Here is a 25470-nt window from a genome sequence, read left to right on the forward strand (position 1 = left end):
ATCTATGAAGCATAAATTTTTGGCCACTGTCTGATATAATTTTTCTGGCTTCTGTGTGGTGCCATTTTCATCTGCATGCTAATATATTTGAAGGTACAATTTGTGACGTAGACAGATAATGATGTGACAAATTTATCAGGCTATAGTTTGAAGGGCATCTGTTAGCAGATTTGTACCAATAAAACTGGCTGACCTGTTGCAACTGAAGACATCTGTGTTGGTCCCATGTTCATATGTGGCCGCATTGCTGAGAAAAATCTCTCTGTTCAAGTAATTGCTGGTCAAAAGACACCAATAGGAAACATGAAGGATGAGGCAAAACCAAAGTCAGGGACAGGTTAAGGTCAGGGCAGGCAGAGTTTGTGCAAACTAAAGTCAGTTGAAGAGTCAGGGCAGGCAGCTCTTGTTCAGTATAGAGATCAGGCAGAGGTCAGGCTATGCAGTGAAGGATCAAATCCAGAGACAGGCAGAAGTCGGTAAACAGGAAAGCGAAAAAGTAGCACACCTTGTCAAGAAACTAGACAACTAGAACCTATTACTCAAACACCTTCCCACATGGGAAAGTACCCTAAATACCCAGAGGTGGTCAGCCAGAGGTTCGGGTTAAAAGGCCACTGAACTAGATGCTAGTTTGGGCTACTACACCCTCCCCACAGGGAGTGGCTTAGACATGCTAGTGTAATCAGTGGAAGCTGAGACTGTGAAGAGGGAGGAAGCATAAAAGGGTGTCCTTGGAGAGACCAACCAGCCAGCTTGAGAGACAGAGCCTAACCACCCACCTCTGATGAAGCAAATGAATATCTATTCTGAAGGTAAAGCAGTAGTGATGATCGAACATGCTCGGCCGAACACCTGTTAGGTTATAGCATCTCGATGCTCGGCACATGGCTGTACTTGGCCGAGTACCACATGTGCTCGAGCGTCACGCTCCAGTCTCCTTTTTTCGCACATTTCTTGGCTGCTACGCAGCCAATAGACATGCAGGTAAGTATTGCCCTCACTGTAATGCCAGTAGCCATGTTGGCTACTGGCATTACAGTGATTGGCTGGCTGACACGCGTCATCGGTGCTATATAGCACCCAATGTCGCATGTTCGGCTCATTCGTAGTCAGGGAGAGCTGAGCATAGGAAGGGACAGAGAGTGTAGGGAGTGTAATTGAATATTCCTTATAAGGACTATTGTGTGTGACAGCAGAAATATATGTTTGTAGCGCAACCTGCGCTAAATTACTCAGTTTTAGGGAGAGCTGTGCATAGGAAGGGACAGACATAGGAAGGGACTATTGTCTTTGACAGCAGCAATATATATTTTTAGCGCATCCTGCGCTGTGACATCCAGTGCACTTTTTCCGTAGACGGTGTCCGCTGCGGACAGTTAAATTATCCGCGCCACATCTCCTGTTCAAAGTGCGCGCATCCCTAAAATATCAGTGACATCCAGTGCACTTTTTCCGTAGACGTGTCCGCTGCGGACAGTTAAATTATCCGCGCCACACCTCCTGTTTGAAGTGTGCGCATCCCTAAAATATCAGCGACATCCAGTACACTTTTCCCGTAGACGGTGTCTGCTGCGGACAGTTAAATTATCCGCAACATATCTCCTGTTTAAAGTGTGCGCATCCCTAAAATATCAGTGACATCCAGTGTATCTTTTTCCGTAGACCCTGCGAACAGTGACATTACCTGTGGTACCTGTCCTGCATAATGTTTCCTAATCACAAATACCTTTATACATTTTTTTGCGCATACACTTATAAATCCTATGCTACTGTACATGTGACATACTTTCAAGCATATATCACATTTAAAATGAAGAAGGCGAGTAGTAAGAGATGGGGAAGTGGCTGCGATGCTGATGGTGCATGCAGAGGCCATGGCCCCGGGGGCGAAGAAACTGTGCCTTCTGCCAGAGCACAAGAAAAACAATCATCCACGATACCTAGCTTCATGTCCCAGTTTACATGGCGGCGCAGAATACCACTCTTGAAGTCAGACCAGTGCGACCAGGTGATCGGTTGGATAGCAGCAGATAATGCTTCCAGTCAGTTAAGCACCACCATGTCTTCCACCAAGTCCAGTCTCAGTATCCAGGAGTCTGGTCAACACAATCCTCACCCTAATCCTCCTTCCTCCCACCATGTACAGTCTGTCCAAACAAGTGATCCCACACTCGGATATTCCGAGGACCTCTTTTCATCGCCATTACTTGATTTGTCCCTCTCGCCAAGCACGCTTGAAGAAGGACATGAGATCTTGTGCCCTGATTCCCAACCTCTTGAGCATCCACAGTCACAAGAACATGATGGTGGGGAACGGCAATTAGTGTTTAATGAGGTGGATGATGATGAGACACAGTTGCCAATGAGTCAACCGCAATTACTGTCTCAAGATTTTGATGAAGAGTATGAGACACAGGTTGTGGTTAGGTCAACACATCAGGAGGATAATCAGAGTGAGGAAGTGGAAGAGGATGTGGTGGATGATGAGGTCACTGACCCAAACTGGGAAGGTGGAAATCCGAGCGAGGACAGCAGTACAGAGGGGGAGGGATCTGCAGCACCGCAACAGGCTGGAAGAGGCAGTGGGGTGCCAATAGGAAGAAGGCAGGCCACACCACACAGGCCCGCAACTGTTCCACGGAGCACCCCCTTGTGGAAATCTTCCTTACCAAGGGGTAGATGTTCCGCAGTATGGCGCTTTTTTGAGGACAGTGCGGACGACAAAATAATAGTAGTTTGCAACCTGTTCCATATGAAAATGAGCCGGAGCGTGAACACTAGAAACCACACCACCACCAGCATGATCCACCACATGGCATCCAAGCACCGTAATAAGTGGGACGAACGCCTGGGTCCACAATCTGTGTCTGCGGGTCACACCACTGCCTCCTCTTCCCCTATGTTACCTGCTGGCTAATCCCTGTTGAAGGCGCAGGCCCAGATGCCTCCCGCCCTGCACCAGGACCTACGCAAGCACCATCAGCGACCACATCCACTTCCGTGTCCTAGCACAGCGTCCAAATGTCCTTACCCTAGGCCTTTGAACGCAAGCGAAAATACCCATCTACCCAACCACAGGCCATAGCACTAAATGCGCAGCTTTCCAAATTACTGGCCCTGGAAATGTTGCCATTTAGGCTTGTTGACACTGAGACCGCAGCCGGATCCCCGTCCCACGTTACGCAGACCCCAGCTGCCACTATTTTTCAAGGTGTGCTGTGCCCACCTTACACCAACATGTGTTCCGTAACATCACACGTGCCCTGACCAGCGCAGTTACTGGGAAGGTCCACTTAACCATGGACACATAGACAAGTGCATTCAGCCAGGGACGCTACATTTCTCTGCCAGCACACTGGGTGAATGTTGTGGAGGCTGGGAGCGAGTCGTAACCTGGGATGGCACAGGTGCTACCGACGCCAAGGATTGCGGGCCCTACATCAAATCAGGGTTTCTGCCAGCACCTACGTTAGTGGCTCCAAACCCCACTTCTCCTCCTTCGCCTCCTCCTCCACTTCCACCAGTCAGTCATCAGTCAGTAGCTGGAAGCAGTGTATCACTGCAGTAGGGAAGTGGCAACCGGCCGTGCTGAAGCTGATATGCTTATGGGACAAACAGCACACCACTGCAGAGCTGTGGCAGGGGATAAGAGACCAGACTGAGCTGTAGCTCTCGCCACTTGACCTACAACCAGGCATGGTTATGTCTGATAATGGCCGTAACTTGGTGGCAGCTTTGGAGCTCGGCAAGCCCAGACACATTCCATGCCTAGCACACGTGTTCAACCTTGTGGTTCAGCGGTTTCTCAAACCTACCCCAATTTGACTGAGCTACTGGTGAAAGTGCGCCGCATGTGTGCACATTTCCGCAAGTCATCGACAGCTTGAGCCGGTCTGTCAATGCTGCAGCAGTGCTTGAAATTGCCAGCTCACCGGCTGGTATGCGATGTGAGCTTGCGCTGGAACTCCATGTTCCACATGTTGGCCAGGCTTTGTGAGCAGCATAGGGTAGTAGTGAAATACCAGCTGCAACATGTTCGTCGCCTTTCCAGTCAGCTTCTTCTCTTCACAAGCGAGGAGTAGGCATGGATGTATGACCTCTGTGAGGTTTTAAGAAACTTTGAGGAATCAACACAGATGGTTAGCGATGATAACGCTATTATCAGCATAACCATCCCACTTCTGTGTCTTCTCAAACGCTCGCTGCTCACAATTTTGTATGTGTAAGAGGTGGAAATGGGGGAAGACATTACACAGGGTGATAGCCAGACCACCCTCAGTTTGTCTTCTCAGCGTGAATTGGACAATGAAGAGGAGGAGGAGGAGGAGTAGGAGACGGTTGCCTCCGCTACAGAGGGTAGTAACCATGGAATTTTAATTCCATCTGTTCAACGTGGGTGGGCAGAAGAGGAGTAAGAGGATGAGGAGATTGAGAGTGATCCTCTTGATGACGACAGCAAAGTCTTGCCTGTTGGTACTCTGGCACACATGGCTAACTTCATGTTAGGCTGCCTTTCCCGCAACCATTTTAGACAACACAGATTACTGTTTGTTTCCCCTTCTCGACCCCCGCTACAAAGAGAACTTCTAATCTCTCATTTCTGTGGTGGAGAGGTCGAGCAAAATGGTACAATACCAGAAGATCCTTGTTGAAAAATTGCTCCAAAAATTTCTATCTGACAATGCTGGCGGAAGAGTCCGTAGTTCCTTGGCCAACCGAGGAGGGGAGACAAGGGGGACACACAGCAGTTCCAACAGAGGCAGGGCAACACTCTCCAAAGCCTAGGACAGTTTAATGACACCCTGCCAGCACCCTCACCCTGATGCTCGGCCTGGTGTCACAAGTAGGGACACATTTTGGAAGGTGGTGAAGGAGTACATAGCAGAACGTGTCAGCGTCCTCAATGATCCCTCAGTGCTTTACAACTACTGGGTGTCCAAGCTGGACACGTGGCACGAATTAGCGCTCTACGCCTTGGAGGTGCTGGCCTGCCCTGCCGCCAGTGTTTTGTCTGAGCGGGTATTTAGTGCTCCTGGTGGCATTATAACAGATAAGCGTATCCACCTGTCAACTGAAAATGCTGACAGGTTGACTCTTATAAAAATGAACAATGCCTGGATTGACCATGACTTCTCAACTCTATCAGAGGAAAGCTGATGAACATTAAGGCACTTTAAATGTGTTGTTTAAAATGTACTGAATACACTGTATTCCCATGCACCCCTTCCACCACAAAGAAGGGTATATGGTTGAATCTTCCTTTTCTCATCCCCCTTCTCCACTTCCATCATATCAACACATGCTTATTTGTCGCATATAATGCCCTTTGCATATAATGTTTTACAGGGTCATCTCAGCTGCAGGCCCTCGCATTAAATTTTTCAAAGGGTCAGCTCACCAGCAGGCCCTCCCATATAATTTTTTAGAGGGTCAGCTCACCAGCAGGCCCTCGCATATAATTTATTAGAGGGTCAGCTCACCAGCAGACCCTCGCATATAATGTTTTACAAGGTCAGCTCACCAGCAGGCCTTCACCTACAATCTTTTACAGGGTCAGCTCACCTGAAGGCCCTCGCATATAATGTTTTAGAGGGTCAGCTCACCTGCAGGCCCTCACCTACAACCTTTTAGAGGGTCAGCTCACCAGCAGGCCCGCAACTAAAATCTTTTACAGGGTCAGCTTACCAGCAGGCCCTTGCATATAATTTTTTAAAAGGTCAGCCCACCAGCATGCTCTCGCATATAATGTTTTACAAGGTCAGCTCACCAGCAGGCCCTCGCATTTAATTTTTTAGAGGGTCAGCTCACCAGCAGGCCCTTGCATATAATGTTTTACAGGGTCAGCTCACCAGCAGGCCTTCACCTACAATCTTTTACAGGGTCAGCTCACCTGAAAGCCCTCACCCACAACATTTTAGAGGGTCAGCTCACCAGCAGACCCGCACCTAAAATCTTTTACAGGATCAGCTCACCAGCAGGCCCGCACCTCAAATCTTTTACAGGGTCAGCTCACATGAAGCCCTCGCATATAATGTTTTAGAGGGTCAGCTCACCTGCAGGCCCTCACCTACAACCTTTTAGAGGGTCAGCTCACCAGCAGGCCCGCACCTAAAATCTTTTACAGGTTCAGCTCACCAGCAGGCCCGCACCTAAAATCTTTTACAGGGTCAGCTCACCTGAAGGCCCGCACCTAAAATCTTTTACAGGGTCAGCTCAAATGAAGGCCCTCGCATATAATGTTTTAGATGATCAGCTCACCTGCAGGCCCTCACCTACAACCTTTTAGAGGGTCAGCTCACCAGCACCCCTGCACCTAAAATCTTTTACAGGCCCTCGCATATAATTTTTCGGTTTTGTGCGTATTATTGTCAGTCTGTAAAAGTGGCGTACTACTCGGACAACATCGTTCCCAGCAGCGACCTGGGAGTCCAAGATGCATCCAGACATCCTCCCCATGCTGTTCCTGAACCATTTCGGTGGTGTTTCCATCAATTTCTGACCTTTTCCTATGAACCAGGCACCCTGGTTTAATGCTCGGGTTCTCCCATTGACTTCCATTATACTTGGGTGCATGGTAGAGCACCCGAGCATCGATGTGTTCGACCCCAGCCCCCGAGTACCTGAGCACTATGGTGCTCGATCAACACTATAAAGCAGCCATCACAAAGGAAAAGTACAAGGAGTAGATATTGGTCTGTCATAGTATTTAAGGAACACATATTGGTCTGTTATTGAGGAAGCACCTCTTGTTAAAAAATAATAACACTTTATTAAAGATACTTATAAAATATGGCTAATCCCTCTCTTGAAATCTAGAGGTAAGCAAATGAGGTATTTATTTAATAGAGATAAGTATATGCACAATTATCCCCTATATCGACCTGCAGTGAAAATGGCAATAGACCATGCTGGGACCATGCTGAGCGGTGGTGTTCTAGTGCGTCTAGTTTTCCACTTTTGCTTTCACTATTCCTGATCATATAGATTTTGGTTATCCCCTGTCTTTTAGCTTAATAAGCCGCCTAAGGATCCCCCTATACAGAGACATCACGGGGAGAGGCATATAATGGCTTACATAGAGACGGTACTTCAGGACTTGGGGAGGTATGTCTGGCCTGAACACATCCCTCTCATCTGATTGGCCGCCTCAGACGGGCCTGCTCGCACTCCAGGTACATCCTTATTTAAGGAGGAGGAGTCGGCGGAGTCGGCGGGCGTGTACGGCCAGACTAGCGCCGATACGGCTGCACAAACCATGTGCAGCCTTCTCCACCAATTTCTTCATTTAGGCAACTAACCAGTCACTCCGCAGTCTTTGCCCACAAGCTCCTGAGGAGGTGGTCACCAGAAACGCGTCCAGCAGAGCTGGACATGATATGTATTCCATTGTTGGTAGGGGTCCTCCGAGTGACCACTCTGACTGTCAAGTATACGGACAGCAGGGTGGCATATCCTAAATGTATGGACCCTTGATGTATAAAACATTGGCTGGTGACCAGGCTTTCTAAATCTACCTGAGTCACTATCTATGTTTGGTGGTGGCATTGCTGGGACTGCAAAGATATAATAGCCCAGCATGGTCTATTGCCATTTTCACTGCGGATAGTTACCTTATCACTGTGGATATCCATAAACAGTGCTAATAGGCATCCACAGGTCGATATAGGGTATAGTTGTATTTATACTTATCCCTATTAAATAAATACTTAATTTGCTTATCTCTAGATTTAAAGAGAGGGATTAGCCATATTTTAAAAGTATCTTTAATAAAGTGTTATTATTTTTTAAACGTCTTATTAGGCAGTGAGTATCTTTTATTTAAGAGACGGGAAATTGCACCAATCATCCCCTTTTTTGGGAAGCACCTCTTGGCTGAATTGTGAAGATTGCATAATTTATTTGGAGGGTGACTGTACACCTCCATATTTCAAGCCTTCCATGGCTGGTCTATGTATGATAAAACTTGTAACTACTGCATTGAGGTTGTGTATTTGAACTTTGCCACCATTTGCCAGTAAAGAACTGTTGTTTGTTGCAAAACCAGCTTTATCATTGAATGCACCGCCTGCATTGCCAAAGAATTGCTTTGCATCGTCGTGGGGACCCTATCTTGCAACTCCAACATCCACCAACATCAAGAGCACACCAAACCACCACCAGGCAGAAGATTTCCCCCAAAACCAGGGTGTGCCCCAGGTTTCACTGTGCTCAGATTAAGGAGCTCCTGGGAGGACCACAGCCACCCTGAGGACCATCACTACCATTGCGCTTCTACCACCACTCCTGCCCTCTTGCACTCCCAGCTTAGGCCATTTCAAAGGGACCACTGCCGGTCAAAGACTCCATGCCTTATGCATTTCCTGAACTCTTTTTAGGAGTAACATACTATATTCCAGCTGATATATCTTGTCAGTCTGTATGAGAACTCCACAGAGCCTATGGCCACCTTCCTCTCCATTGGCACCTTTCATAGTCCGACTCACTCATCTCCTGTGTCAACTCCAAAGGAGTGTGCGGTGTGCAGGTAACAACTTGTGAGGAGTTACGACTATGTTACTGTCCTCCAGATGTTCACACTCTTCAGAGTACGTGACAGATGGGCTGAAGATAAAGATTAGTAGCCATCACAGCTGAATAATTTGTGTAAGATAAACTGTGCCCAGCAACAGAAATGACAACATTTTTTGACTATGGCATCATGTAGCAGAAACTTCATTCTCTGGAATAGCTCCTGATTTCCCTGGGTTTCTAATGTCTTATCGGAACGCATGAACTTGCCCTTGTTGAGGCATGCACATTTGCTGTGATTGGCACATATCTGCATAATAGTAAATATTTGATACTGAGTGAGTAGGTCAGGGGGGCAACAGATGCTCTTTTCATGTCTTTTCCTTCCCTATTTTCTGTCAGGGGTCTTCCATGTGTTTCCTCACCTTGTCTGGTCTCATTTCCCTGGGCAGCACCAGATACTCTATTAGTGATTATGTCAAGAGGACAGACTTTCCTGATGTAGATTTTTGAGCTTTTCAGTGTCTGGCAACTTTTCAGTGTAAAATATTCTTTACTTGAGTATTCATCTAAATGACCAGAAAATCTGAGTGTTGGCAGTATAAACAAGGGTAATCCAAAATAATTTTATTTTTGTTTGCTCGGACAAAAAAAAAAAAAAGAATATTTTAGGGCAGTATTTTGTAATGTAGATACATTTTTGAAAAAGTTTGGGTTTTCTATTATTTTTCATGAGTGGAGCATATGGACTTAGGATATCCAGAGGAAGCACCACATACATTACCTACAGGACTACTTGACTTCGGTTTGGGTCTTGGTGCTCTGCTGGATTTAACAACGAAATGAGACTGCATTACTTGTAGTCATTTAGATGGGTCAAGATTAACCAGAAGGATGCTGATCCAAGGGGCACACCAAAAACTAGCATATGGAACAGAGCAGGTAGGCCAAAAACATATTAGAAGAAGGTACAAGTCAAACTTGCTGAAGTCTCGAACTGAAGAAAGTCAGAAATTTATATGAGATATGAGGGCAGTTGTGTTACCAGTAGAGATGAGCGAATCGAATCCCATGAAGTGGAATTCAATCCAAATTTCAGGATAAATTTGATTCGCCTCGAAGCCGAATTTCCTCGTGCTTAGTGTTAGCGAATCGATTTAACCAGAAATAGTGTAAAAAGCAAAAAAAAAAAATCTAACTTACCACCTCCATTTGCTCGCGATGGGCCTCCAGCCGCCATCTTGATTAAAGATCTCGGCTGAAATCCGGTGCATGGTGACGTATGACATCTCCACGCTGGCCACCGCAAGATGACGACGGCCAGCCTGTCGCGAGCAAATGGAGGCGGTAAGTTTGATTAAATTTTTTCAATGTTCATTTTACACTGTATTTACACTCATGTATGAATGTGGCTTCTGAGGAGTACAATGATGGCGAGCATTGCTATCGCAGCTCCCTGTCATTGCATCCGCTACTTACAAAAAAAAGCGCTTTATGATCAAGTAATTCGTCACAAAGCAAATTTTTTTGTAAAGTTCGGCGAATCAGCCGAATTAAACTTTTCAATAATTCGCTCATCTCTAATTACCAGCCATACGATGATGGACAGGAACAACAAGGTCTACGTATTGGTGCAGGATATTTCCCACTATGACTGGCAATGGCGCCCTCATCTCTGGTTGGTTGGGTGGCCATGTGCAGCACACTTATGCCCTCTGACAACCACTACAGATCATAAAGTGGCAGGGACCTGCACACATGATAGGAGCATGAACAGGTAGGTTTATGGAGGAAGATGAAGTGCCATGAGTGTATCATGTCCAAACAAGTCCATTAATCCTCTATAGGGAAGAATCTGATATTTTTTTGAAAAGAGTTTCCAATAATCGGCCTGTGACCACTTTTCTTCCGCTCACCTGCCCCAGTCCCCTGGCTGGGTGGACCTGCTTTCTGCAGGTCCTCTCTTACTCTGCCTATAGGTACTCCTTATAGAAGTTGTAAATGATTCACTTGCAGTTTGCCATGAAGGTCCAGATGGATGTCACCAGTTGGGGGGGGGGGGGGTGTCCTTGCACAGCCTGACGGTATCCAATCATTGCTGCCAGTGGCAAACTGTGCAGAGACACACCCACAACTGGTAACATCCATCTTCATTACAAACTGCTGGTTATTCATTCCTAACTTCTAGCAGGAATAAAAAAGGAATGGCACATCATAGACCGGTAAGATCAGATGCTCCAGAACTGTTATTACATGAGGAATGCAAGTAGATGCTATAACAGACATGTCAGGGGAGGTGACAAGCCTTTTTAAAGGGGTATTTCCATCTGGGACATTGATGACACATCGCTAGGATATGCAAACAGGGTGGTCACACTTCTGAGACCCACTCCTCTCTCCAGAACAGTGCCCCCGAAGTGAAGGAGAACACACTGCGCTTGTGCAGCTTGCTCTTCATTCACTGCTATGGGAGTTCTGAAAATATCCAAGGGGGTGCTGTTTCTCTGTTCACTCCTACGGGACTGCTGGAAATAGTTGAGACAGCACTGGACTATTTTCAGAACTTCCATGGTGGAGAACTGAGGGTGGAATCATATGCATGTGTGGCTATTCTTTCTGCACTTTGGAGGCCCATTCTGGAGACAGGAGCAGGTCCCAGAGGTGGGAACCACACCTTTCTGATATGCCACCAATGTCCAAGATGAGAATACCCCTTTAAGCAGGGCTCTTAGGCTGAATGGCTAAATCACAAGGTAGTGGACCTCTTTTAAAAGACGTGACTTTACTACAATTCCAGATTATCCATAATTCCTATACCATACAGCTCAGAACATACTTCTAAATGGCAACTAGTGCGCATGAAATATGAAATCTTGGAAACGTGGTGGAATAGGCTTATAATCTAGAAGCTGAGTGCACAGAAAGTCATGCCTCTTTTTCATCAAGGCATTATCTCATACATATCTGTTTGATCTGCCTCCAGTTTATTTCAGCTGTTCAGCACCAAATTAGCATCTGATGTCAAAAATCTGCCTCAGATTCTTGGATCATTTTCATAGGCACACACATATTCTAGCTGAGTGAAGGTTCTTTGTACTATTTGTTTTTTAACCAATTATCTACCTATTTTTCACATACAGCCCCTGACCATAATAGAGGTTTAAAATTTAAATTATAAAATTAATTTTATATGGTTAAATAAATAAATAATAATAATTATTAATAACAACAATATTCAATTCCTCCAAACTATCCAATCAGGGCTGCCAATGTCCAACTGTGCAAGGACACCCCCCCAACTAGTAAGACAGAGAGCCCCCGAAGAGCCGGTGAGGAGGATGGGAGTGGTGGTTGCCCTGATGATAATGTTGTTGTGTCACGGTATTCTACCTCAGGCCGCTGGTCCCTGGTGTGCGATGCAGTGAATAAGGTGATGATGAAAGGAACCAGGCAGAGATCGTTGAACAATTAACATCTTCCTTTACAGAGTGCAAAAACGGATAGCAGCACATCCGTCAGCAGTTCGTACAAAGTTCAGTTTCTCTCCTCCTAGATGATGGGGTATGGTGGTTGGTGGTGCGGCAAAAATAACACCCAGAAACTTGCTAACTGATGCTGTATCTCTCTCTGGATTCATTTCCCTATGGATTTACTCTCACACCTTTGACTATAGGTGTCTACTGAATGATAGACTTCTAGCTATGCCTCTTGTGATGGTGTCTGAACGTGTTACCCACTACTTTGCAGCAGAGTCTTGATTGCTTGATCACGCTGCTGACTCTAATATGCCATAGCTTACAAATCTTCCTTGGCCTAGGATCCTGCAGTATCCCTAGAGCAATTACATCTTCCTAGGTGAGCTGCCTCTGTGGGCCATTTGGGGAAATTACGTCCTTCTAGGTGAGCCTCTTCCCTGGTCCACACGGTCTAAAGGAGTGGGAGATGGTGTTCACGCTCCCTCACTCCTCGCTTTCTACATTCTCACTCTAAACTGGCTATCTCTAGCTTGGCCCCTCACTTGGCAGGAAGCCTTAACAGCCCACTCCTACCCGGAGGGGAGGAGTTTAATGGTATTGTTCTTTCCTGTTACCAGACATTACCATCTAAACCCCATCTTCTGGTGAACAAGGTGTATTACATTACATTCACATTGCATATAAAACAGTCAACAATTGCAGATACCATAGTAGTACTCCAAGGTTCGGGGTACTACAGTAACACTCATTTGGACAGTCATTGCAAACTGCTAGTAATTCATTCATAACTTCTAGCAGGAATAATAGAGGAATGGCACAACACAGAGTCATACGAATAGATGCTTTATAATTATTACCTGAGGAATGCAAGTAGTTACTAAAACAGACATGTCAGGAGAGGAGACATGTCTTATTTAAGAATAAAAAGATCAGGAAAGTTGAAATCCAGCTTCCTGATCATTCTCTCTCCTGACAACTGCTATTGAGGGAGAGTCGAAAGGCCCCCATACACATTATATATTCAGCCAGTTTATCCAAAATTGGAAGGTTTGGCCAACATTCATGTTTTCCAGGAGTTCAATATTGATGACCTATGCCCAAGATAGGTCATGAATATCTGATGAGCGGTCTCCCCCAGCTCACCAAGTACAGCGCCATACATTGTATAGTGGCTGTGCTCGGTATTGCAGCTCGGCCTTATTCACTTGAATAGGACTGAGTTGTCCCTAGGTCATGAGATCAATGAACTTGATGTCACAAGCCTAGGCAGAGGTAGTAGCTCTCAATAGAGTGCTTCAGCCACTTCAAACCACTGATCGGCGGAGATGGTGGGAGTCGGATTCCTCATCAATCTGATATTGATGACTTAGCCTGAGGATAGGCTATCAATATCAAAATCCTGGAAAGCCCCTTTAACACTTCTCTGATCTGTCCAACCACCTGCCTTCTTTTGCATCAAAGTAAATTCCTCTTTACGCTGTATTCTCATGTAATATCAAATTAATACTACGTACTATTATGTCCTTCTAGAAAGCTTTGCAGACCCCCTCATCAATAATTTTAAAAAAATCAGCTGTCCTTTGGTAGAGAGTTCTGTAATGCCCCCGCTCTTACAGTAAAGTATCCCTTCGTATACTCTGATAAAAACTTTCTTTTCTTTAGCTGCAGCCCCCAGTGCAGACAATGTAGGGCAGTCCATTATGTACAATCTTAAAAATGGAGCTTCTCAATGAAGAGGGCTTTCTTCCTATTGTACTTCAGGGTCTGCTGCCATTAGTCGCCTTACAATAGGAATTAGGCTTAAAGCAACAAGCAGCCTTTCATCCTAAGGCCTCATGCACAAGAACGTATTTTCTTTCCGTGTCCATTCTGTTTTTTTTGCAGACCATATGCGGAACCATTCACGTCAATGGGTCCGCAAAAAAAAACGTAAGTTACTCCGTGTGCATTCCGTTTACGTATATCCGTATTTCCGTTCTGCAAAAAAATAGAACATGTCTCATTATTGTCTGCATTACGGAAAAGGATAGGACTGTTCTATGAAGGGCCAGCTGTTCCGTTCTGCAAAATACAGAATGCACACGGATGTCATCCGTATTTTTTGCGGATCCGTTTTTCGTGGACCGCAAAATACATACGGTCGTGTGCATAAGCCCTAAAGCTGATGGTATCTATATGTAGACTTCATTGCATTAATTAGGAAAAATTAAGAATTGTTGCTGCCTACGAGGAGTAGGAGGAGGAGCAGGTGCATCAGGACTGGCAGATGATGGGAAGGACAGACAGCTCCCTTCGGCTGAGGTGGTGGAGCCTTGACTGCCTGAAATCGGCTGCATGCCACTGTGTTATGCAGCGGTTGCTGCGGCAGGCTGGACCACCACATCGGAGCCACGGTTCTCCCAGGCCACTTTATGGTGCTTATGTTGACGCAGGGCCGTAGTGCCAACATTGGCACCCTGGCCATGTTTTACGCTCTGCCCACAGATTCTACATATGGCCGCTTTCACCTCCTCCGGCGGCTTAAACTGCCACACCGCCGAGTAGGTGATTTAACCCCCAACACTACGCACTGACTGACTGCTACTGCCTACTTGAGCCCCTGCATCGCTACTTCCCGGGCAGGTAGGCTCCCGCAAAGCCCCTGCCACCCTGACTCCCGGCCACGCTGGCGAATTGCTGGCTCCGCCGCTTGCTCATGGGTAAGCTGTCACCCTCTTCTTCCGATGATGAGGAAGCCCCTTTGTCACCTGGCTCCCAAGTGCGATCGGCTACATCATCATCGAGTAGTGTCTGCACGTCACTGATGTCCTCCTCAACCGGCTCTGGGTCAGGAGCCTGACCGCTCTCAACACCAGCTCCCACACCACTCTCCTCATCACTACTTGCCCGCCTAGCAGAGGAAGCGGCAGATGTCTCCTCCACATCTTGACTGGGCAATCGCTGCTGACTATCCACTAGTAGCTCTTCCTTGCTGAAAAGTGGAGCAGAGCCTACAGCATATAATACTTCTCGCGGTGAGGGAACAGAAAAGGACAGAGGCAGGCTGAGGACAGGTGAGAGCACAGGGCCTGCTCCTGGGCCATGCCAACTAAGGGTTGTATCTGACAAACCCACTGACTCTTGGCTGGTGTAAGTTGCAACAAAGTCGAAGATCGAGTCAACCATTCAAGAACCGCTGGGTTGCTGGTCTTAACACAACCGCTAGCTGACACTGGTAGCTCAGGCCTCTCAAAGTGACCCCTGCTGCCTTGGCCCCTTACTCTGCTGTGACCTCTGCCTGCGCCATAAACTCCCCTGTGCAGGACCTGGCAATTCTCTGCCTGACATACTGCTAGATCAAATAGCCAAATGTTAGATCAAATATATTTTTTTTCGCCGCTAATACACAGCAAACAGGGATTTAGAATAAATTACTGCACCGCTAAATGCCAAATAGGTCCAATTTTTTTTCTATTTTTACACAAAAAGCTTTTCAACAGTTAAGTGCAACGATGAAAGGCACATATATTTGTATTTCGCCACTAATACACGGCAAACTGGGCTGTAAAATATCTCACTGCACCGCTGAACAGCAATTAGGCCCAAATTTTTTTCTATTTTCACACAAAAGGCTTTTCAACAAATAAGTGCAACAATGAACGGTGAAAATATTTGTATTTAGCCAGTAATACACGGCAAACAGACAATTACAATTAGTGATGGCTCACCTGGTATTTGTGTATGGAATGGGTGCCCCAACCAATATAGACTCACCCAGTCTATAAGGCAGAAAATAGATATAAAATATATAATGGTTGTGCACACCTCATTAGGAAAAATACATCCAAACCATTCGTGCGTAGGGTTCCTATAGTATTAGATGATTTATTATACACATAGGTATCAATATATGAGGTAGGTATACAATGTATATAAATGTTGTCCAGGGAATATCAGATACTCAACAATAGGGACCAAGTTGCGATTGGATCCCTATGATGGATAACCCAGATGTTCTTCGTGGAACCCTTAAAGGGAGTCTGTCACCACATTTGACCATATTAGACAGATCCTATAGCGTTATATGTGCCACCCAGCAGTTAAAAACGGTACCTTTGTTGCATATAACCGAGTCTTCTTTCTGCCAAAAATGAACTTTGAAGATTGTGTAAACGAGCCCTCTCAAGTGCCCAGGGCGGTGTCTCAATCTTCCGAGCCAAGACCGGACCTCCCTAACGGCTCATAACCCTGCCCTCCTTGTGCCTGTGCCCGCCCGTTTACTCCCCTCCCCTCGCCTTTTCCATTGCGGCTGCGCGGACAAATTCGTAGCCGGCGCATGCGCAGTAGGTATTGCGATGCCCTGCCAGGACTGGGCATCGCATTGCGCATGCGCCAGCTATGAGACTCGTAGGATCTGTCTAATATGGTCAAATGTGGTGACAGACTCCCTTTAATCAGTAACGTTTAAGATATGTGCATCGATCCGTATATATTGCAATTCATCCAGCAGTTAATTCATAATTACAATCCCAATAAGTAAAAAAATGTGTGATTCACTTATAAAAAATCTAAAAATACCCCTATATATAATTAATACGTGACAATGGCGTCCATAAACACTTAGAAAATATTGTGCAAAAAATTTGAATTCATCCAGCAGATTAGTGCAACAGTTGAGGACCACAATAGGTGTGTGAGTTGGATAAAGTATAGCAAAAAATTGTGAAAAAATATGAAGATTATAATGCATCCAATACACAATTCATCCACAGTAAAATCGTATCAGATAAAAACCGCGATAGACTGTAGTAATACAATGCAAGAATTGAGGTACATCCAGCAAATAGTTTATCCACAGTACAACCGCATCTATTGATAGAGATAGCTATAATGTGTTTCCAATTGTGCAACAATGTATCACTTTCTGGTGGAATAGTATGTAGCAATATATAAGCAATATATGAAGCGGTCCTTTAGTTGGCTTGATCAATATAGTATAGTAGATCCAGGTTACTCATAGATTTGTGCAGGAATTGAGGTACATCCAACAAATAGTTTATCCACAATAGGACCACAACATCTATTGACAAAAATAGCTATATGTGTTTCCAATAATGCAACAACGTATCGCTTTCCAGGTGGAATAGTATGTTGCAGTAGTATGTAGCAATATGTAAGGCAATATATGGAGCGGTCTTTTAGCTGGCTAGATCAATATAGTATAGTAGATCCAGGTTACTCACGATTGGTTGTTTGAGGTTTTATCGTCCTGGTAAGGAAGTTTATATGGTAGAGTCACAGGAGATATTTTCTCTCTTTGTGATGAATATGTGCCACAAATTACAGTATGGGCATCACTGTACTTGAAACGACCTGTTGATGGACCTCACACTGCTATGTGTAACAGGCGGGTAATGTCGGTGTCTGTAGCCGCGGCGTCCCACGTGCTTGCAGAGGTCTCGGACACAGTGCCTGTGTGTGCCGGCGTCTCCTCGTGTTCGGGAGTAATTGCAGAGTCCAAATGCTAGCCGGGTTTATCAAGTTGCGGTTAAAGTCAGAGACCGCATAAAAAAGAAAGAGCGCTCTTTAAAAAAATATAGAAATAGAAGTCCGGCTGGTGTGTGACGTCTGGCTGGGGGTCCTCTCTCGCCATACGCGTTTCCGAGATCTCAGTCTCCTTTCTCAGTGGTTCGGAGACCCCCAGATATAATGAGCCTTTTATAGTCCTATTGCGTCAGTCCATTAAATCAAGTGGAAAAACTGGTGTGGATTCGCTCTTCTACTCGAGTTAGTGTAGCCTATATATGGAGTAGATGCAATTTATGTGGAACCGATGCGTTTTTAACAAAATCCATTGTGTTTTCTGTGCGGTTTTTACTGCTGTATAAATGAGTATATATGAGTATTACCAGTTGTCAAGGATAATATCAGTTTCAGCACATAGCTAATATTCACTAATAAATATTCATATATAAATAAAACATAAATATAAAATTTAATATGAATTAAATATAAATACATAAAATAATTATCTATATATCACTCTATAAGGAGGGTCATATAGATATTCTTCAGAGAGATTTTCACCAGACAGAGGGAATATTGTACTTGATATGGAACGGTAGGACATTAGATATGATGGATGGAGGTGTACGCTGAGTATCGAGGGGAGATGGCAGTGCTGGTAAAACAGCCCAACTGCCATTTCGCATCGACAAAGAGCGTATCACATCAAAAGCTTTTCATAAGAAGCCGAAAATTTCAAGGTCAGCATTCAGTCCATTGGGGAGAAGGGTGCCCAGTTCATAAATTCTCTTTGATTCGAGTCTGGACATTCTTAAAATATGGTTATCTCCTCTCCAATGCATGGGGACCTTTTCAAGCGTAGAAAACATTGAACCTGTGGGATCTTGGTTATGAAATGTTTTGTAATGCTTAGATAGAGAGTGTTTATCGTATCCCTTTTTTACGTTTTTTTAATATGTTCGGCAATACGCTTCCGGAGGGGCCTCTTAGTTCTTCCCACGTATTGCATTTTACACGGACATTGAACCATATATATCACACTGCTAGTATCACATGTTATGAAATCTTAAATTTTATGTACATGGTTATTGGTGGAGGATGTTATAGAATGGGTAGTCTTCGGAAACTTGGTCAGACGACACCCCATACATCTACCACATCGGTGGAAACCCGAGAGACCCATCCATCCAGTCAAAGTAGATGTCCTTATATTATGGGTGCTTTTCATTTTAACTGTGGGAGCTACCAATAAATTTAGATTCGGAGCTTTGGTAAATATAATATTCGCTATATTTGGTAACAGTGGTCCTATAACTTTATCAACTTGGACAAAATGCCAGTGTTTTTGAATAATCGATTTTATTCTTTTATATTGGGGATTGAATGGTCAAATCAATCTAATGTTAGTGTCTTCAGTATCAGTTTGAGATTTACTGTTTTTAACTTCAAAGAAGGATTGACGTTCTAACTGATTTGTCCAATAATAATGGTGGATATTTCTTCTTCTGAAATTGATCTGTCATTTTTTGCATTTTTATTTCAAAGGTCTCAGTGTGGGTACAATTCCTCTTGATACGTCTAAATTGGCCCTGCGGGATATTTAGTAACCATTGAGGTAAGTGACAGCTATCAAAACGTATATATAATTATTTTTAGAAACTTCTTTCTGATATGTTTTACAAGAAAAATTATTGTTGTCACCTAGAATTTCTATATCCAAGTTTGGCTAATAGTCGCTGAAAAATGTAAGTTATAGAAATGATTATTGATTTCGTTCAAGAAGGTATTGAGGGCAATCATATCATTTTTCCATATAAAGATCACATCATCGATGTATCTGCGCCAGAGTACCAGGTCTCTGGGGACCAGTCTAAGCTGGATGGCCTCGTCCTACCATTGTGACATAAATAGGTTTGCATAACTGGGGGCGAACCTGGTACCCATGGTGGTCTCGCTTATCTGCAGGAAATTTTTTTACTTATAATAAAAGTAATTATGGTTCAATATAAATGATGCACTCTTCCTTATATATTCAAACTGTTGAGTGGGTAAATGACCTTTCTTTTCTAATTGTTTACCCAAAGATTTAACACCCGATTGGTGTTTTATAGCGGTGTATAATGATTGAACATCTAGGGTTCCAATAATCCAATTTGGATCGTAACTTAAATCTTCTAAAATCTGAATCACCTGAGTGGTATCCTTAATGTATGATGGGATTTTTCTAACTGTAGGTTGAAGGATCTTATCAATATATTCAGATAAATTGGCTGGAATGGACCCTATTCCAGAGACGATAGGCCGTCCAGGTGGATTTATGGCGTCCTTATGTAGTTTCGGGCAAAAAAAACCTGGAATACGTTGTGTATTTCGGATATAGTTGCCTTCCTGTTCTGATAAGATATTTTGTTGCATGCCCTTCTCACACAATTGTGTGAGTTTTTTTGTGATACTCTTGTGTAGGGTCCGTTGTTAATTTCTTGTATGTATCTATGTCAGATAATTGCCTTAAACATTCTTGATTATATTTTTCATATTCTAAAACGACCGTCACTCCTCCCTTATCCGCGGGCAAACAGGGCTTCAGAATATATCACTGCACTGCAGAAGGGCAATTAAGCCATAATTTCTTTCAAATTTGAAACAAAATGCTTTTCAACAGATTAATGCAACGATGAACGGCGAAGATAATTTTTTTTCTTCCACTAATACACGGAAAACAGGGCTTCAGAATATATCACTTGTGGGGATTCGCTCTGGTAGTTAGGACTAGCGAATGCAGTATAGAGGCTGAGTACACAGTTCTTGAATCAAACAGCGGTGTTTATTCACACATTGGTGTATAACAAAATGCAGATAAAGTGTATCACAAAACGCAGGTAGCTTGGTGCTAGTTCACACAAAAGGTAAGTCCATAAAAAATAAATGTCACCCTTTCTCCTGGGTGTTAATTCACACCCTGATAACAGTTCAGCCTCATCAAGTCCATAGGCGGCCTGTTCGGCTTTAGAGGGGCTTGAGTCCTCCAACCCGGCTCAAACCTCAAATCCCAGCACAGCCCTCAGTTTACAGCACACAGACTCCTGAGCTCCACTGTCAGAGGGAGGTAAATCCACCACACCTAGCAGTGCTGGCTGTTTTTTATGACCCGGCCTGGAACATGGGGAGTAGTCACCCACCCAGCACTTTGACTACTCCCAGTAAGAGATGTCCCGGATCAGCTATGACAGCCATGCTAAATCTCAAGGTGTCAATTAGCAATAGCTGCTGCTGACACATAAAATACCGGCTCGATGACACATACCTTCCATCCACGATGATTCCAGGTACCTTCTTACACACTGCACTGCAGAATAAGGCCCTAATTCTTCTCAACTTTTACACAAAAGGCTTTTCAACAGTGAAGTGCATTGATCAACTGCAAATATATTTGTATTTCGCCAGTAATAGACGGCAAACTGGGCTGTAAATATCTCACTGCACTGCAGAACGGCAATTAGGCCCTTTTTTTTTCTACTTTCACACAAAAGGCTTTTCAAGAGAAGTGCAACAATGAACGGCGAATATATTTGTATTTCGCTAGTAATACACGGCAAACTGTGCTGTAAAATATCTCACTGCACCGCTGAGCGGCAAAGATATTTTTCCTTTTTCCATTAATACATGCAAAAAAGGGCTTTAAAACAGATAACTGCACCGCTGAGCGGCAAATATATTTTACTTTTGCCACTAATACAAAACAAAAAGGGCTGTAATTTTCTCACTTTACCACACAACAGCTAATAAGCCCTTTTTCCCACTAATACAAGCCAAAAAATGCTTTAAAACTGCACCGCATTATCGCAAATAAAACGTAGAAATATTTCCTTGTAATAAACCCTGTTAATGCCTGTATCAAACTGCACTTGCACCCTAATCAGAACGGTTTGCTGGAATTACAGAGCTGTATAATGTCAATTGGATCCGCAGTGCAGCAAGGTGTAATAGGATTGTTCCTATTACCCAGACTATCACCTCCACGAATCAAACCTGTTCAACAGAAATGCTGTGGAATGATTCCTCCCTATCCTTTCCCTACACCCTGAATAATCTTTTCCTGCACTTGTAAACCGTCTTTTTTTTTTGCACAATGACATTTATTCTATCACTATCCCTAGCGCCTTCAGACATGTCTCTCCCTGCACTAAGTACGCTGGTGAATGGCAGAATCTAAGATGGCTGCTGTTTTTATAGGGCTGTGACATCACAAGACTGGCTGGCTGCTGATTGGTCAGTCTGGGTGATCCTACCTTCCCAGACTTCCTTTCTCCATGTCCTCACACGTGCAGCAGCCATTTTAGGAAAAATGCGATTCGTTACCACGAAGTGTGAGGAAATTCGCATTCGGTGCAAATCGAATTTTTCCTGAAATTCCTAACAAATTCCACTTCGTCAGCTTCGATTCACTCATCTCTATTTGTGATGTTGTAAAGATGCAATATTCTAGAAATCACAGATTTGGAACAACCAACTTCTCCTGCTATGGCTGATTTGGACAACCTGCTGCCGGTGGGTTTCAATTACTTTAGAATGACTCACCATCTTGCAAAGTCACTGAAAATTGAAAAGTTAGGCTGTTAATTAAATAGGGTTTGCCAGATAATTAAGGAAATTAGCACCATGTGTCAGATTAACCCCAATAATTGGGAGGTATCTGAAATTTTGATCAGTGTTCTTTTTCAAATATCTGTGCTTTTGAATATATGTAACTCTTGAAATACTGCCCTTCTACTTCTGTTTGGATAGTTTCAAATAAGACTATGTAGTGAGTTAATAGTGTAGCTGATAGGGTTTAGTGCAGGGTCTAGTGTAGGTTAGATAAAGATATAGTATAGTGTAGCCTTTTGCTGTCTGTTTAGTCTGTGAAAAAGACTTTTGCTGTGTTTTAGGGTTTTCTGTGCTAGGAATGTCTATGAAAAAAAACAAAACACAAAAACAGTTTTAGGGTTTCATTTTCTAGGGAGGGATTATTGTCTGCACCTTTTGTCTGTAAAAAAAAAAAAAAAAAAAAAAAAACACAATAAAAAAGTCTTTGCCTGTGTTTTAGTGTTCCAGTTTTAGGGTTTCATTTGTTAGGGAGGAATTATTGTCTGCATCTTTTGTCTGTGGAAAAAAAAACTGTTTTTGCCTGTGTATGAGAGTTATTGTTTTAGGGTTTGGTGTCTATTTTTTTCCATTTTTGCTCCATTGTCCCCAACCCAATAAAGTTTACCCAAACTCCCTTATTATTAGTTTTTTCTATATTTTTTTTCTGTTGTTCAACCCGTAGAGGACCTGCGCCGTACATGTACGGCGCTGTGATCGGGCAGGTGCAGGAGATGCCCATACGATGTCCATACGTACATGCTACAGAAATAGTGCTGTGATGTCACAACAATACTAAGTTCAACAATCGGTATTATGTTGTCAGACCTGATTAAAGGTAAAGTTGTATGTTTTGCACTAAAATATTCGAATCAATAGTGGCGATTTGCGCGATCTCGAATATTTTGAAAACTCTATCTGCATATAAAGCTATTGTTATGACATGTATGAAATTTTAATCTGAAACAGTGCTGTAATGTACAATTACTTACTGTTATCAGGAGTTCTTCCTCACTATGGTGGTTATCCCCCGGGTGGGTTGTCTTGGGCCATATATGCAAAAGCATTATAAATACAATTCAAAAGGAAAAGATTAAGGGGCGGTAGTTTGTCACTGGCACCTGGAAGATGCAGCTATATAGTGTAGTGTTTGAAGTCCTGGGCGGTGATGCGGAAGCTGTGAGTTTAAACCCCTTCACAGACTGTTGGGGTAACCGGTTTTGCTGACACCCGATGCGTCTTCCTCTTGGATGTTAGTCGGGACAATTCCTTTTCCGGTCTGTAGGAAGGGTTTAAACAGACCCGGTTCTGCTGGGTGGCTGTTGGAGTCCAGTGTTTTGCATACCGCTCCGAGATTACGGTTTATTAAGGTTTGCCGCTTTAATAAAGAAGTTGTGGCCGATCACCACCCAGCAATAAAGTGACACAGTTGTCTGTGTGTTTTTATGGATAAAAGGTTGGGTAAAGGGGCCAAGAGTGAGTTAAAAGTGGTCCCCCTTCCCCTTTTCCCTGGTTACCAGCAGTCTGGCAAGCTCCCGACTGTATAGGGAGGATTCTCAGGGACTGATGGTCCCCCCTCCCCCTTAGGGCATTTAGGGAGTCTGGTCCTGTCACGGTAATGGTGAAGTAGGTGGCAGATTTGGGCCATTAAAGGTTAATTCACTGGGATCCTCCTTAGATTTGATGGGGGTGGTGCAGAAAATCCTGTAGGTTACATATGCCCCCTCCCTGTTCCGGTCACTTCCTCTTGCCAGTGGAAATGGCCCTCCCTCCCTTTGTGGTTATTCTTGGGAGGCGGGTCGAGGTGCAAGGTTATGGTCAGTTGTGGATACTTGGTTATTCTGTTTTGTTTTTCTATTCTTAAGAGCCTTGCTCGTTGGGAGTCCAGCGGTTGGATACTGCTCCTATGATTACGGATTTTGAGATGGATTTTGAGAGCTACGAATTCTGGTAGAGTTTATGAGGTCACAGCTGGTGGCAGTTGAGTACAGCAGAGATATGGTGGTAGAAGATGGCATACTTGCCCGCTGGGTGTCCAGCGGTTTGCATACTGCTCCGATGATTACGGTTTAACTTGCCCGCTGGCAGTCCAGCGTTTGGCATACCGCTCTGAGATTACGGTTTATTAAGTTTGCTGCTTTAATAAAGAAGCTGTAGCCGATCACCACCTAGAAATAAAGTGACACAGTTGTCGGTGTGTTTTTGTTATGGATCAAGATTGGGTAAAGGGGCCAAGGGCGAGTTAAAGGTGGTCCCCCTTCCCCTTTTTCCCTCATCCCCTTGGACATAAAAGGGGTCCCTTGGTCAGTCAGAACCTCTATAGGTAGTCCTACTCGGGAAAACATTACCATTAATTCCTAAGCTATGAGTTTGGCTGAGGTATGTCGCAGTGGCACCGCCTCCAGGTACCGAGTGGCGTAGTCTAGAATGACTAAAATGTGTTGATGCCCTCTGGCGGACTTTGGTGCTGGACAATGACGTCCATAGCTATTCGGTCAAACGTACTTTGATAATTGGGAGAGGTACTAGGGGACTACGGAAATGTGGCTGGGGGGTAGTTATCTGGCAGGTCGTGCAAGACTTACAAAACTCTTCCACTTCTTTGAATATGCTGGGCCAGAAAAAACGCTGTAGAATACGATCCTGAATTTTCTGCAGCCCCAGGTGACTCCAGAGAACGTGTTGGTGGGCTAGATTTAACACAAGCTTGCAATAAGCCTTGGGGAACCACAAAACGGGGAAACACTGACACTGCCTCACTCATTTAGATTTCTGGTAGCTTCATAGCGTTCCACCAGGTCCACCATCTCAAGAGCATTGCCAGGAGACACCTGACCGATCCAGTGCTGGAGAGGGTATGGCAAAGCCCTCCAGAACATATCAGCTAACATACGATCCAGCATAGCAGCAGTGGGGCTCAGCACGTCAGGCTGTAGCCAATTTTGCAAGAGGTGAAGTAAGTTATAATACTGGGGTCTTGCAGGCTCAGCCGGGTTGAACCCCCACTGATGCACCCGCTGGGCCCAGACCAACACATTCACCCCCAGTCTTGCCAGAATTTCACCCCTAACTTTCTGGCAAGTCAAGACACACCCCCTGGGAATCGGATGCCAGGAATGGAGCGAAGACCTCAGCCCATTGGTCACGGGGTAGCTTTTCCCTGATGGCCACTTTCTCGTACATTACCAGGTAGGTTAAGATGTCGTTGTAGCTGGCCAGCTAAGACCTGTCCTAGGTTGCTAGTATAGTCTTATATGTGTATACAGCTGAACCTGCTAATAACCTTAATACAGTTCCTATGTTTATGTGTTAAAGACAAAAGCAGAGTTATTTACTGTGAGATCATGTTTTGGATGTC

At 44.3% G+C, this 25470-nt stretch overlaps 1 protein-coding gene across 5 annotated transcripts in view; it reads right to left on the reverse strand.

The window, feature by feature from the left end:
* LOC122921123 (general transcription factor II-I repeat domain-containing protein 2B-like) overlaps positions 1–25470 on the reverse strand; it is a 250262-nt gene that overhangs the window by 76700 nt on the left and 148092 nt on the right. The window contains exon 5 of one of the 5 annotated variants that reach the window (XR_006386970.1): positions 16434–17843. The exons of the other annotated variants lie outside the window; for them this stretch is intronic. The gene's annotated coding sequence lies outside the window, so the exon portion shown is untranslated. Of the gene's footprint in view, positions 1–16433; positions 17844–25470 lie in introns of those variants that run through there. 5 annotated transcript variants of the gene reach the window in all.

This window comes from Bufo gargarizans, chromosome 10 (genome assembly GCF_014858855.1).
Source record: "Bufo gargarizans isolate SCDJY-AF-19 chromosome 10, ASM1485885v1, whole genome shotgun sequence".
Taxonomy (NCBI): Eukaryota; Metazoa; Chordata; class Amphibia; order Anura; family Bufonidae; genus Bufo; species Bufo gargarizans.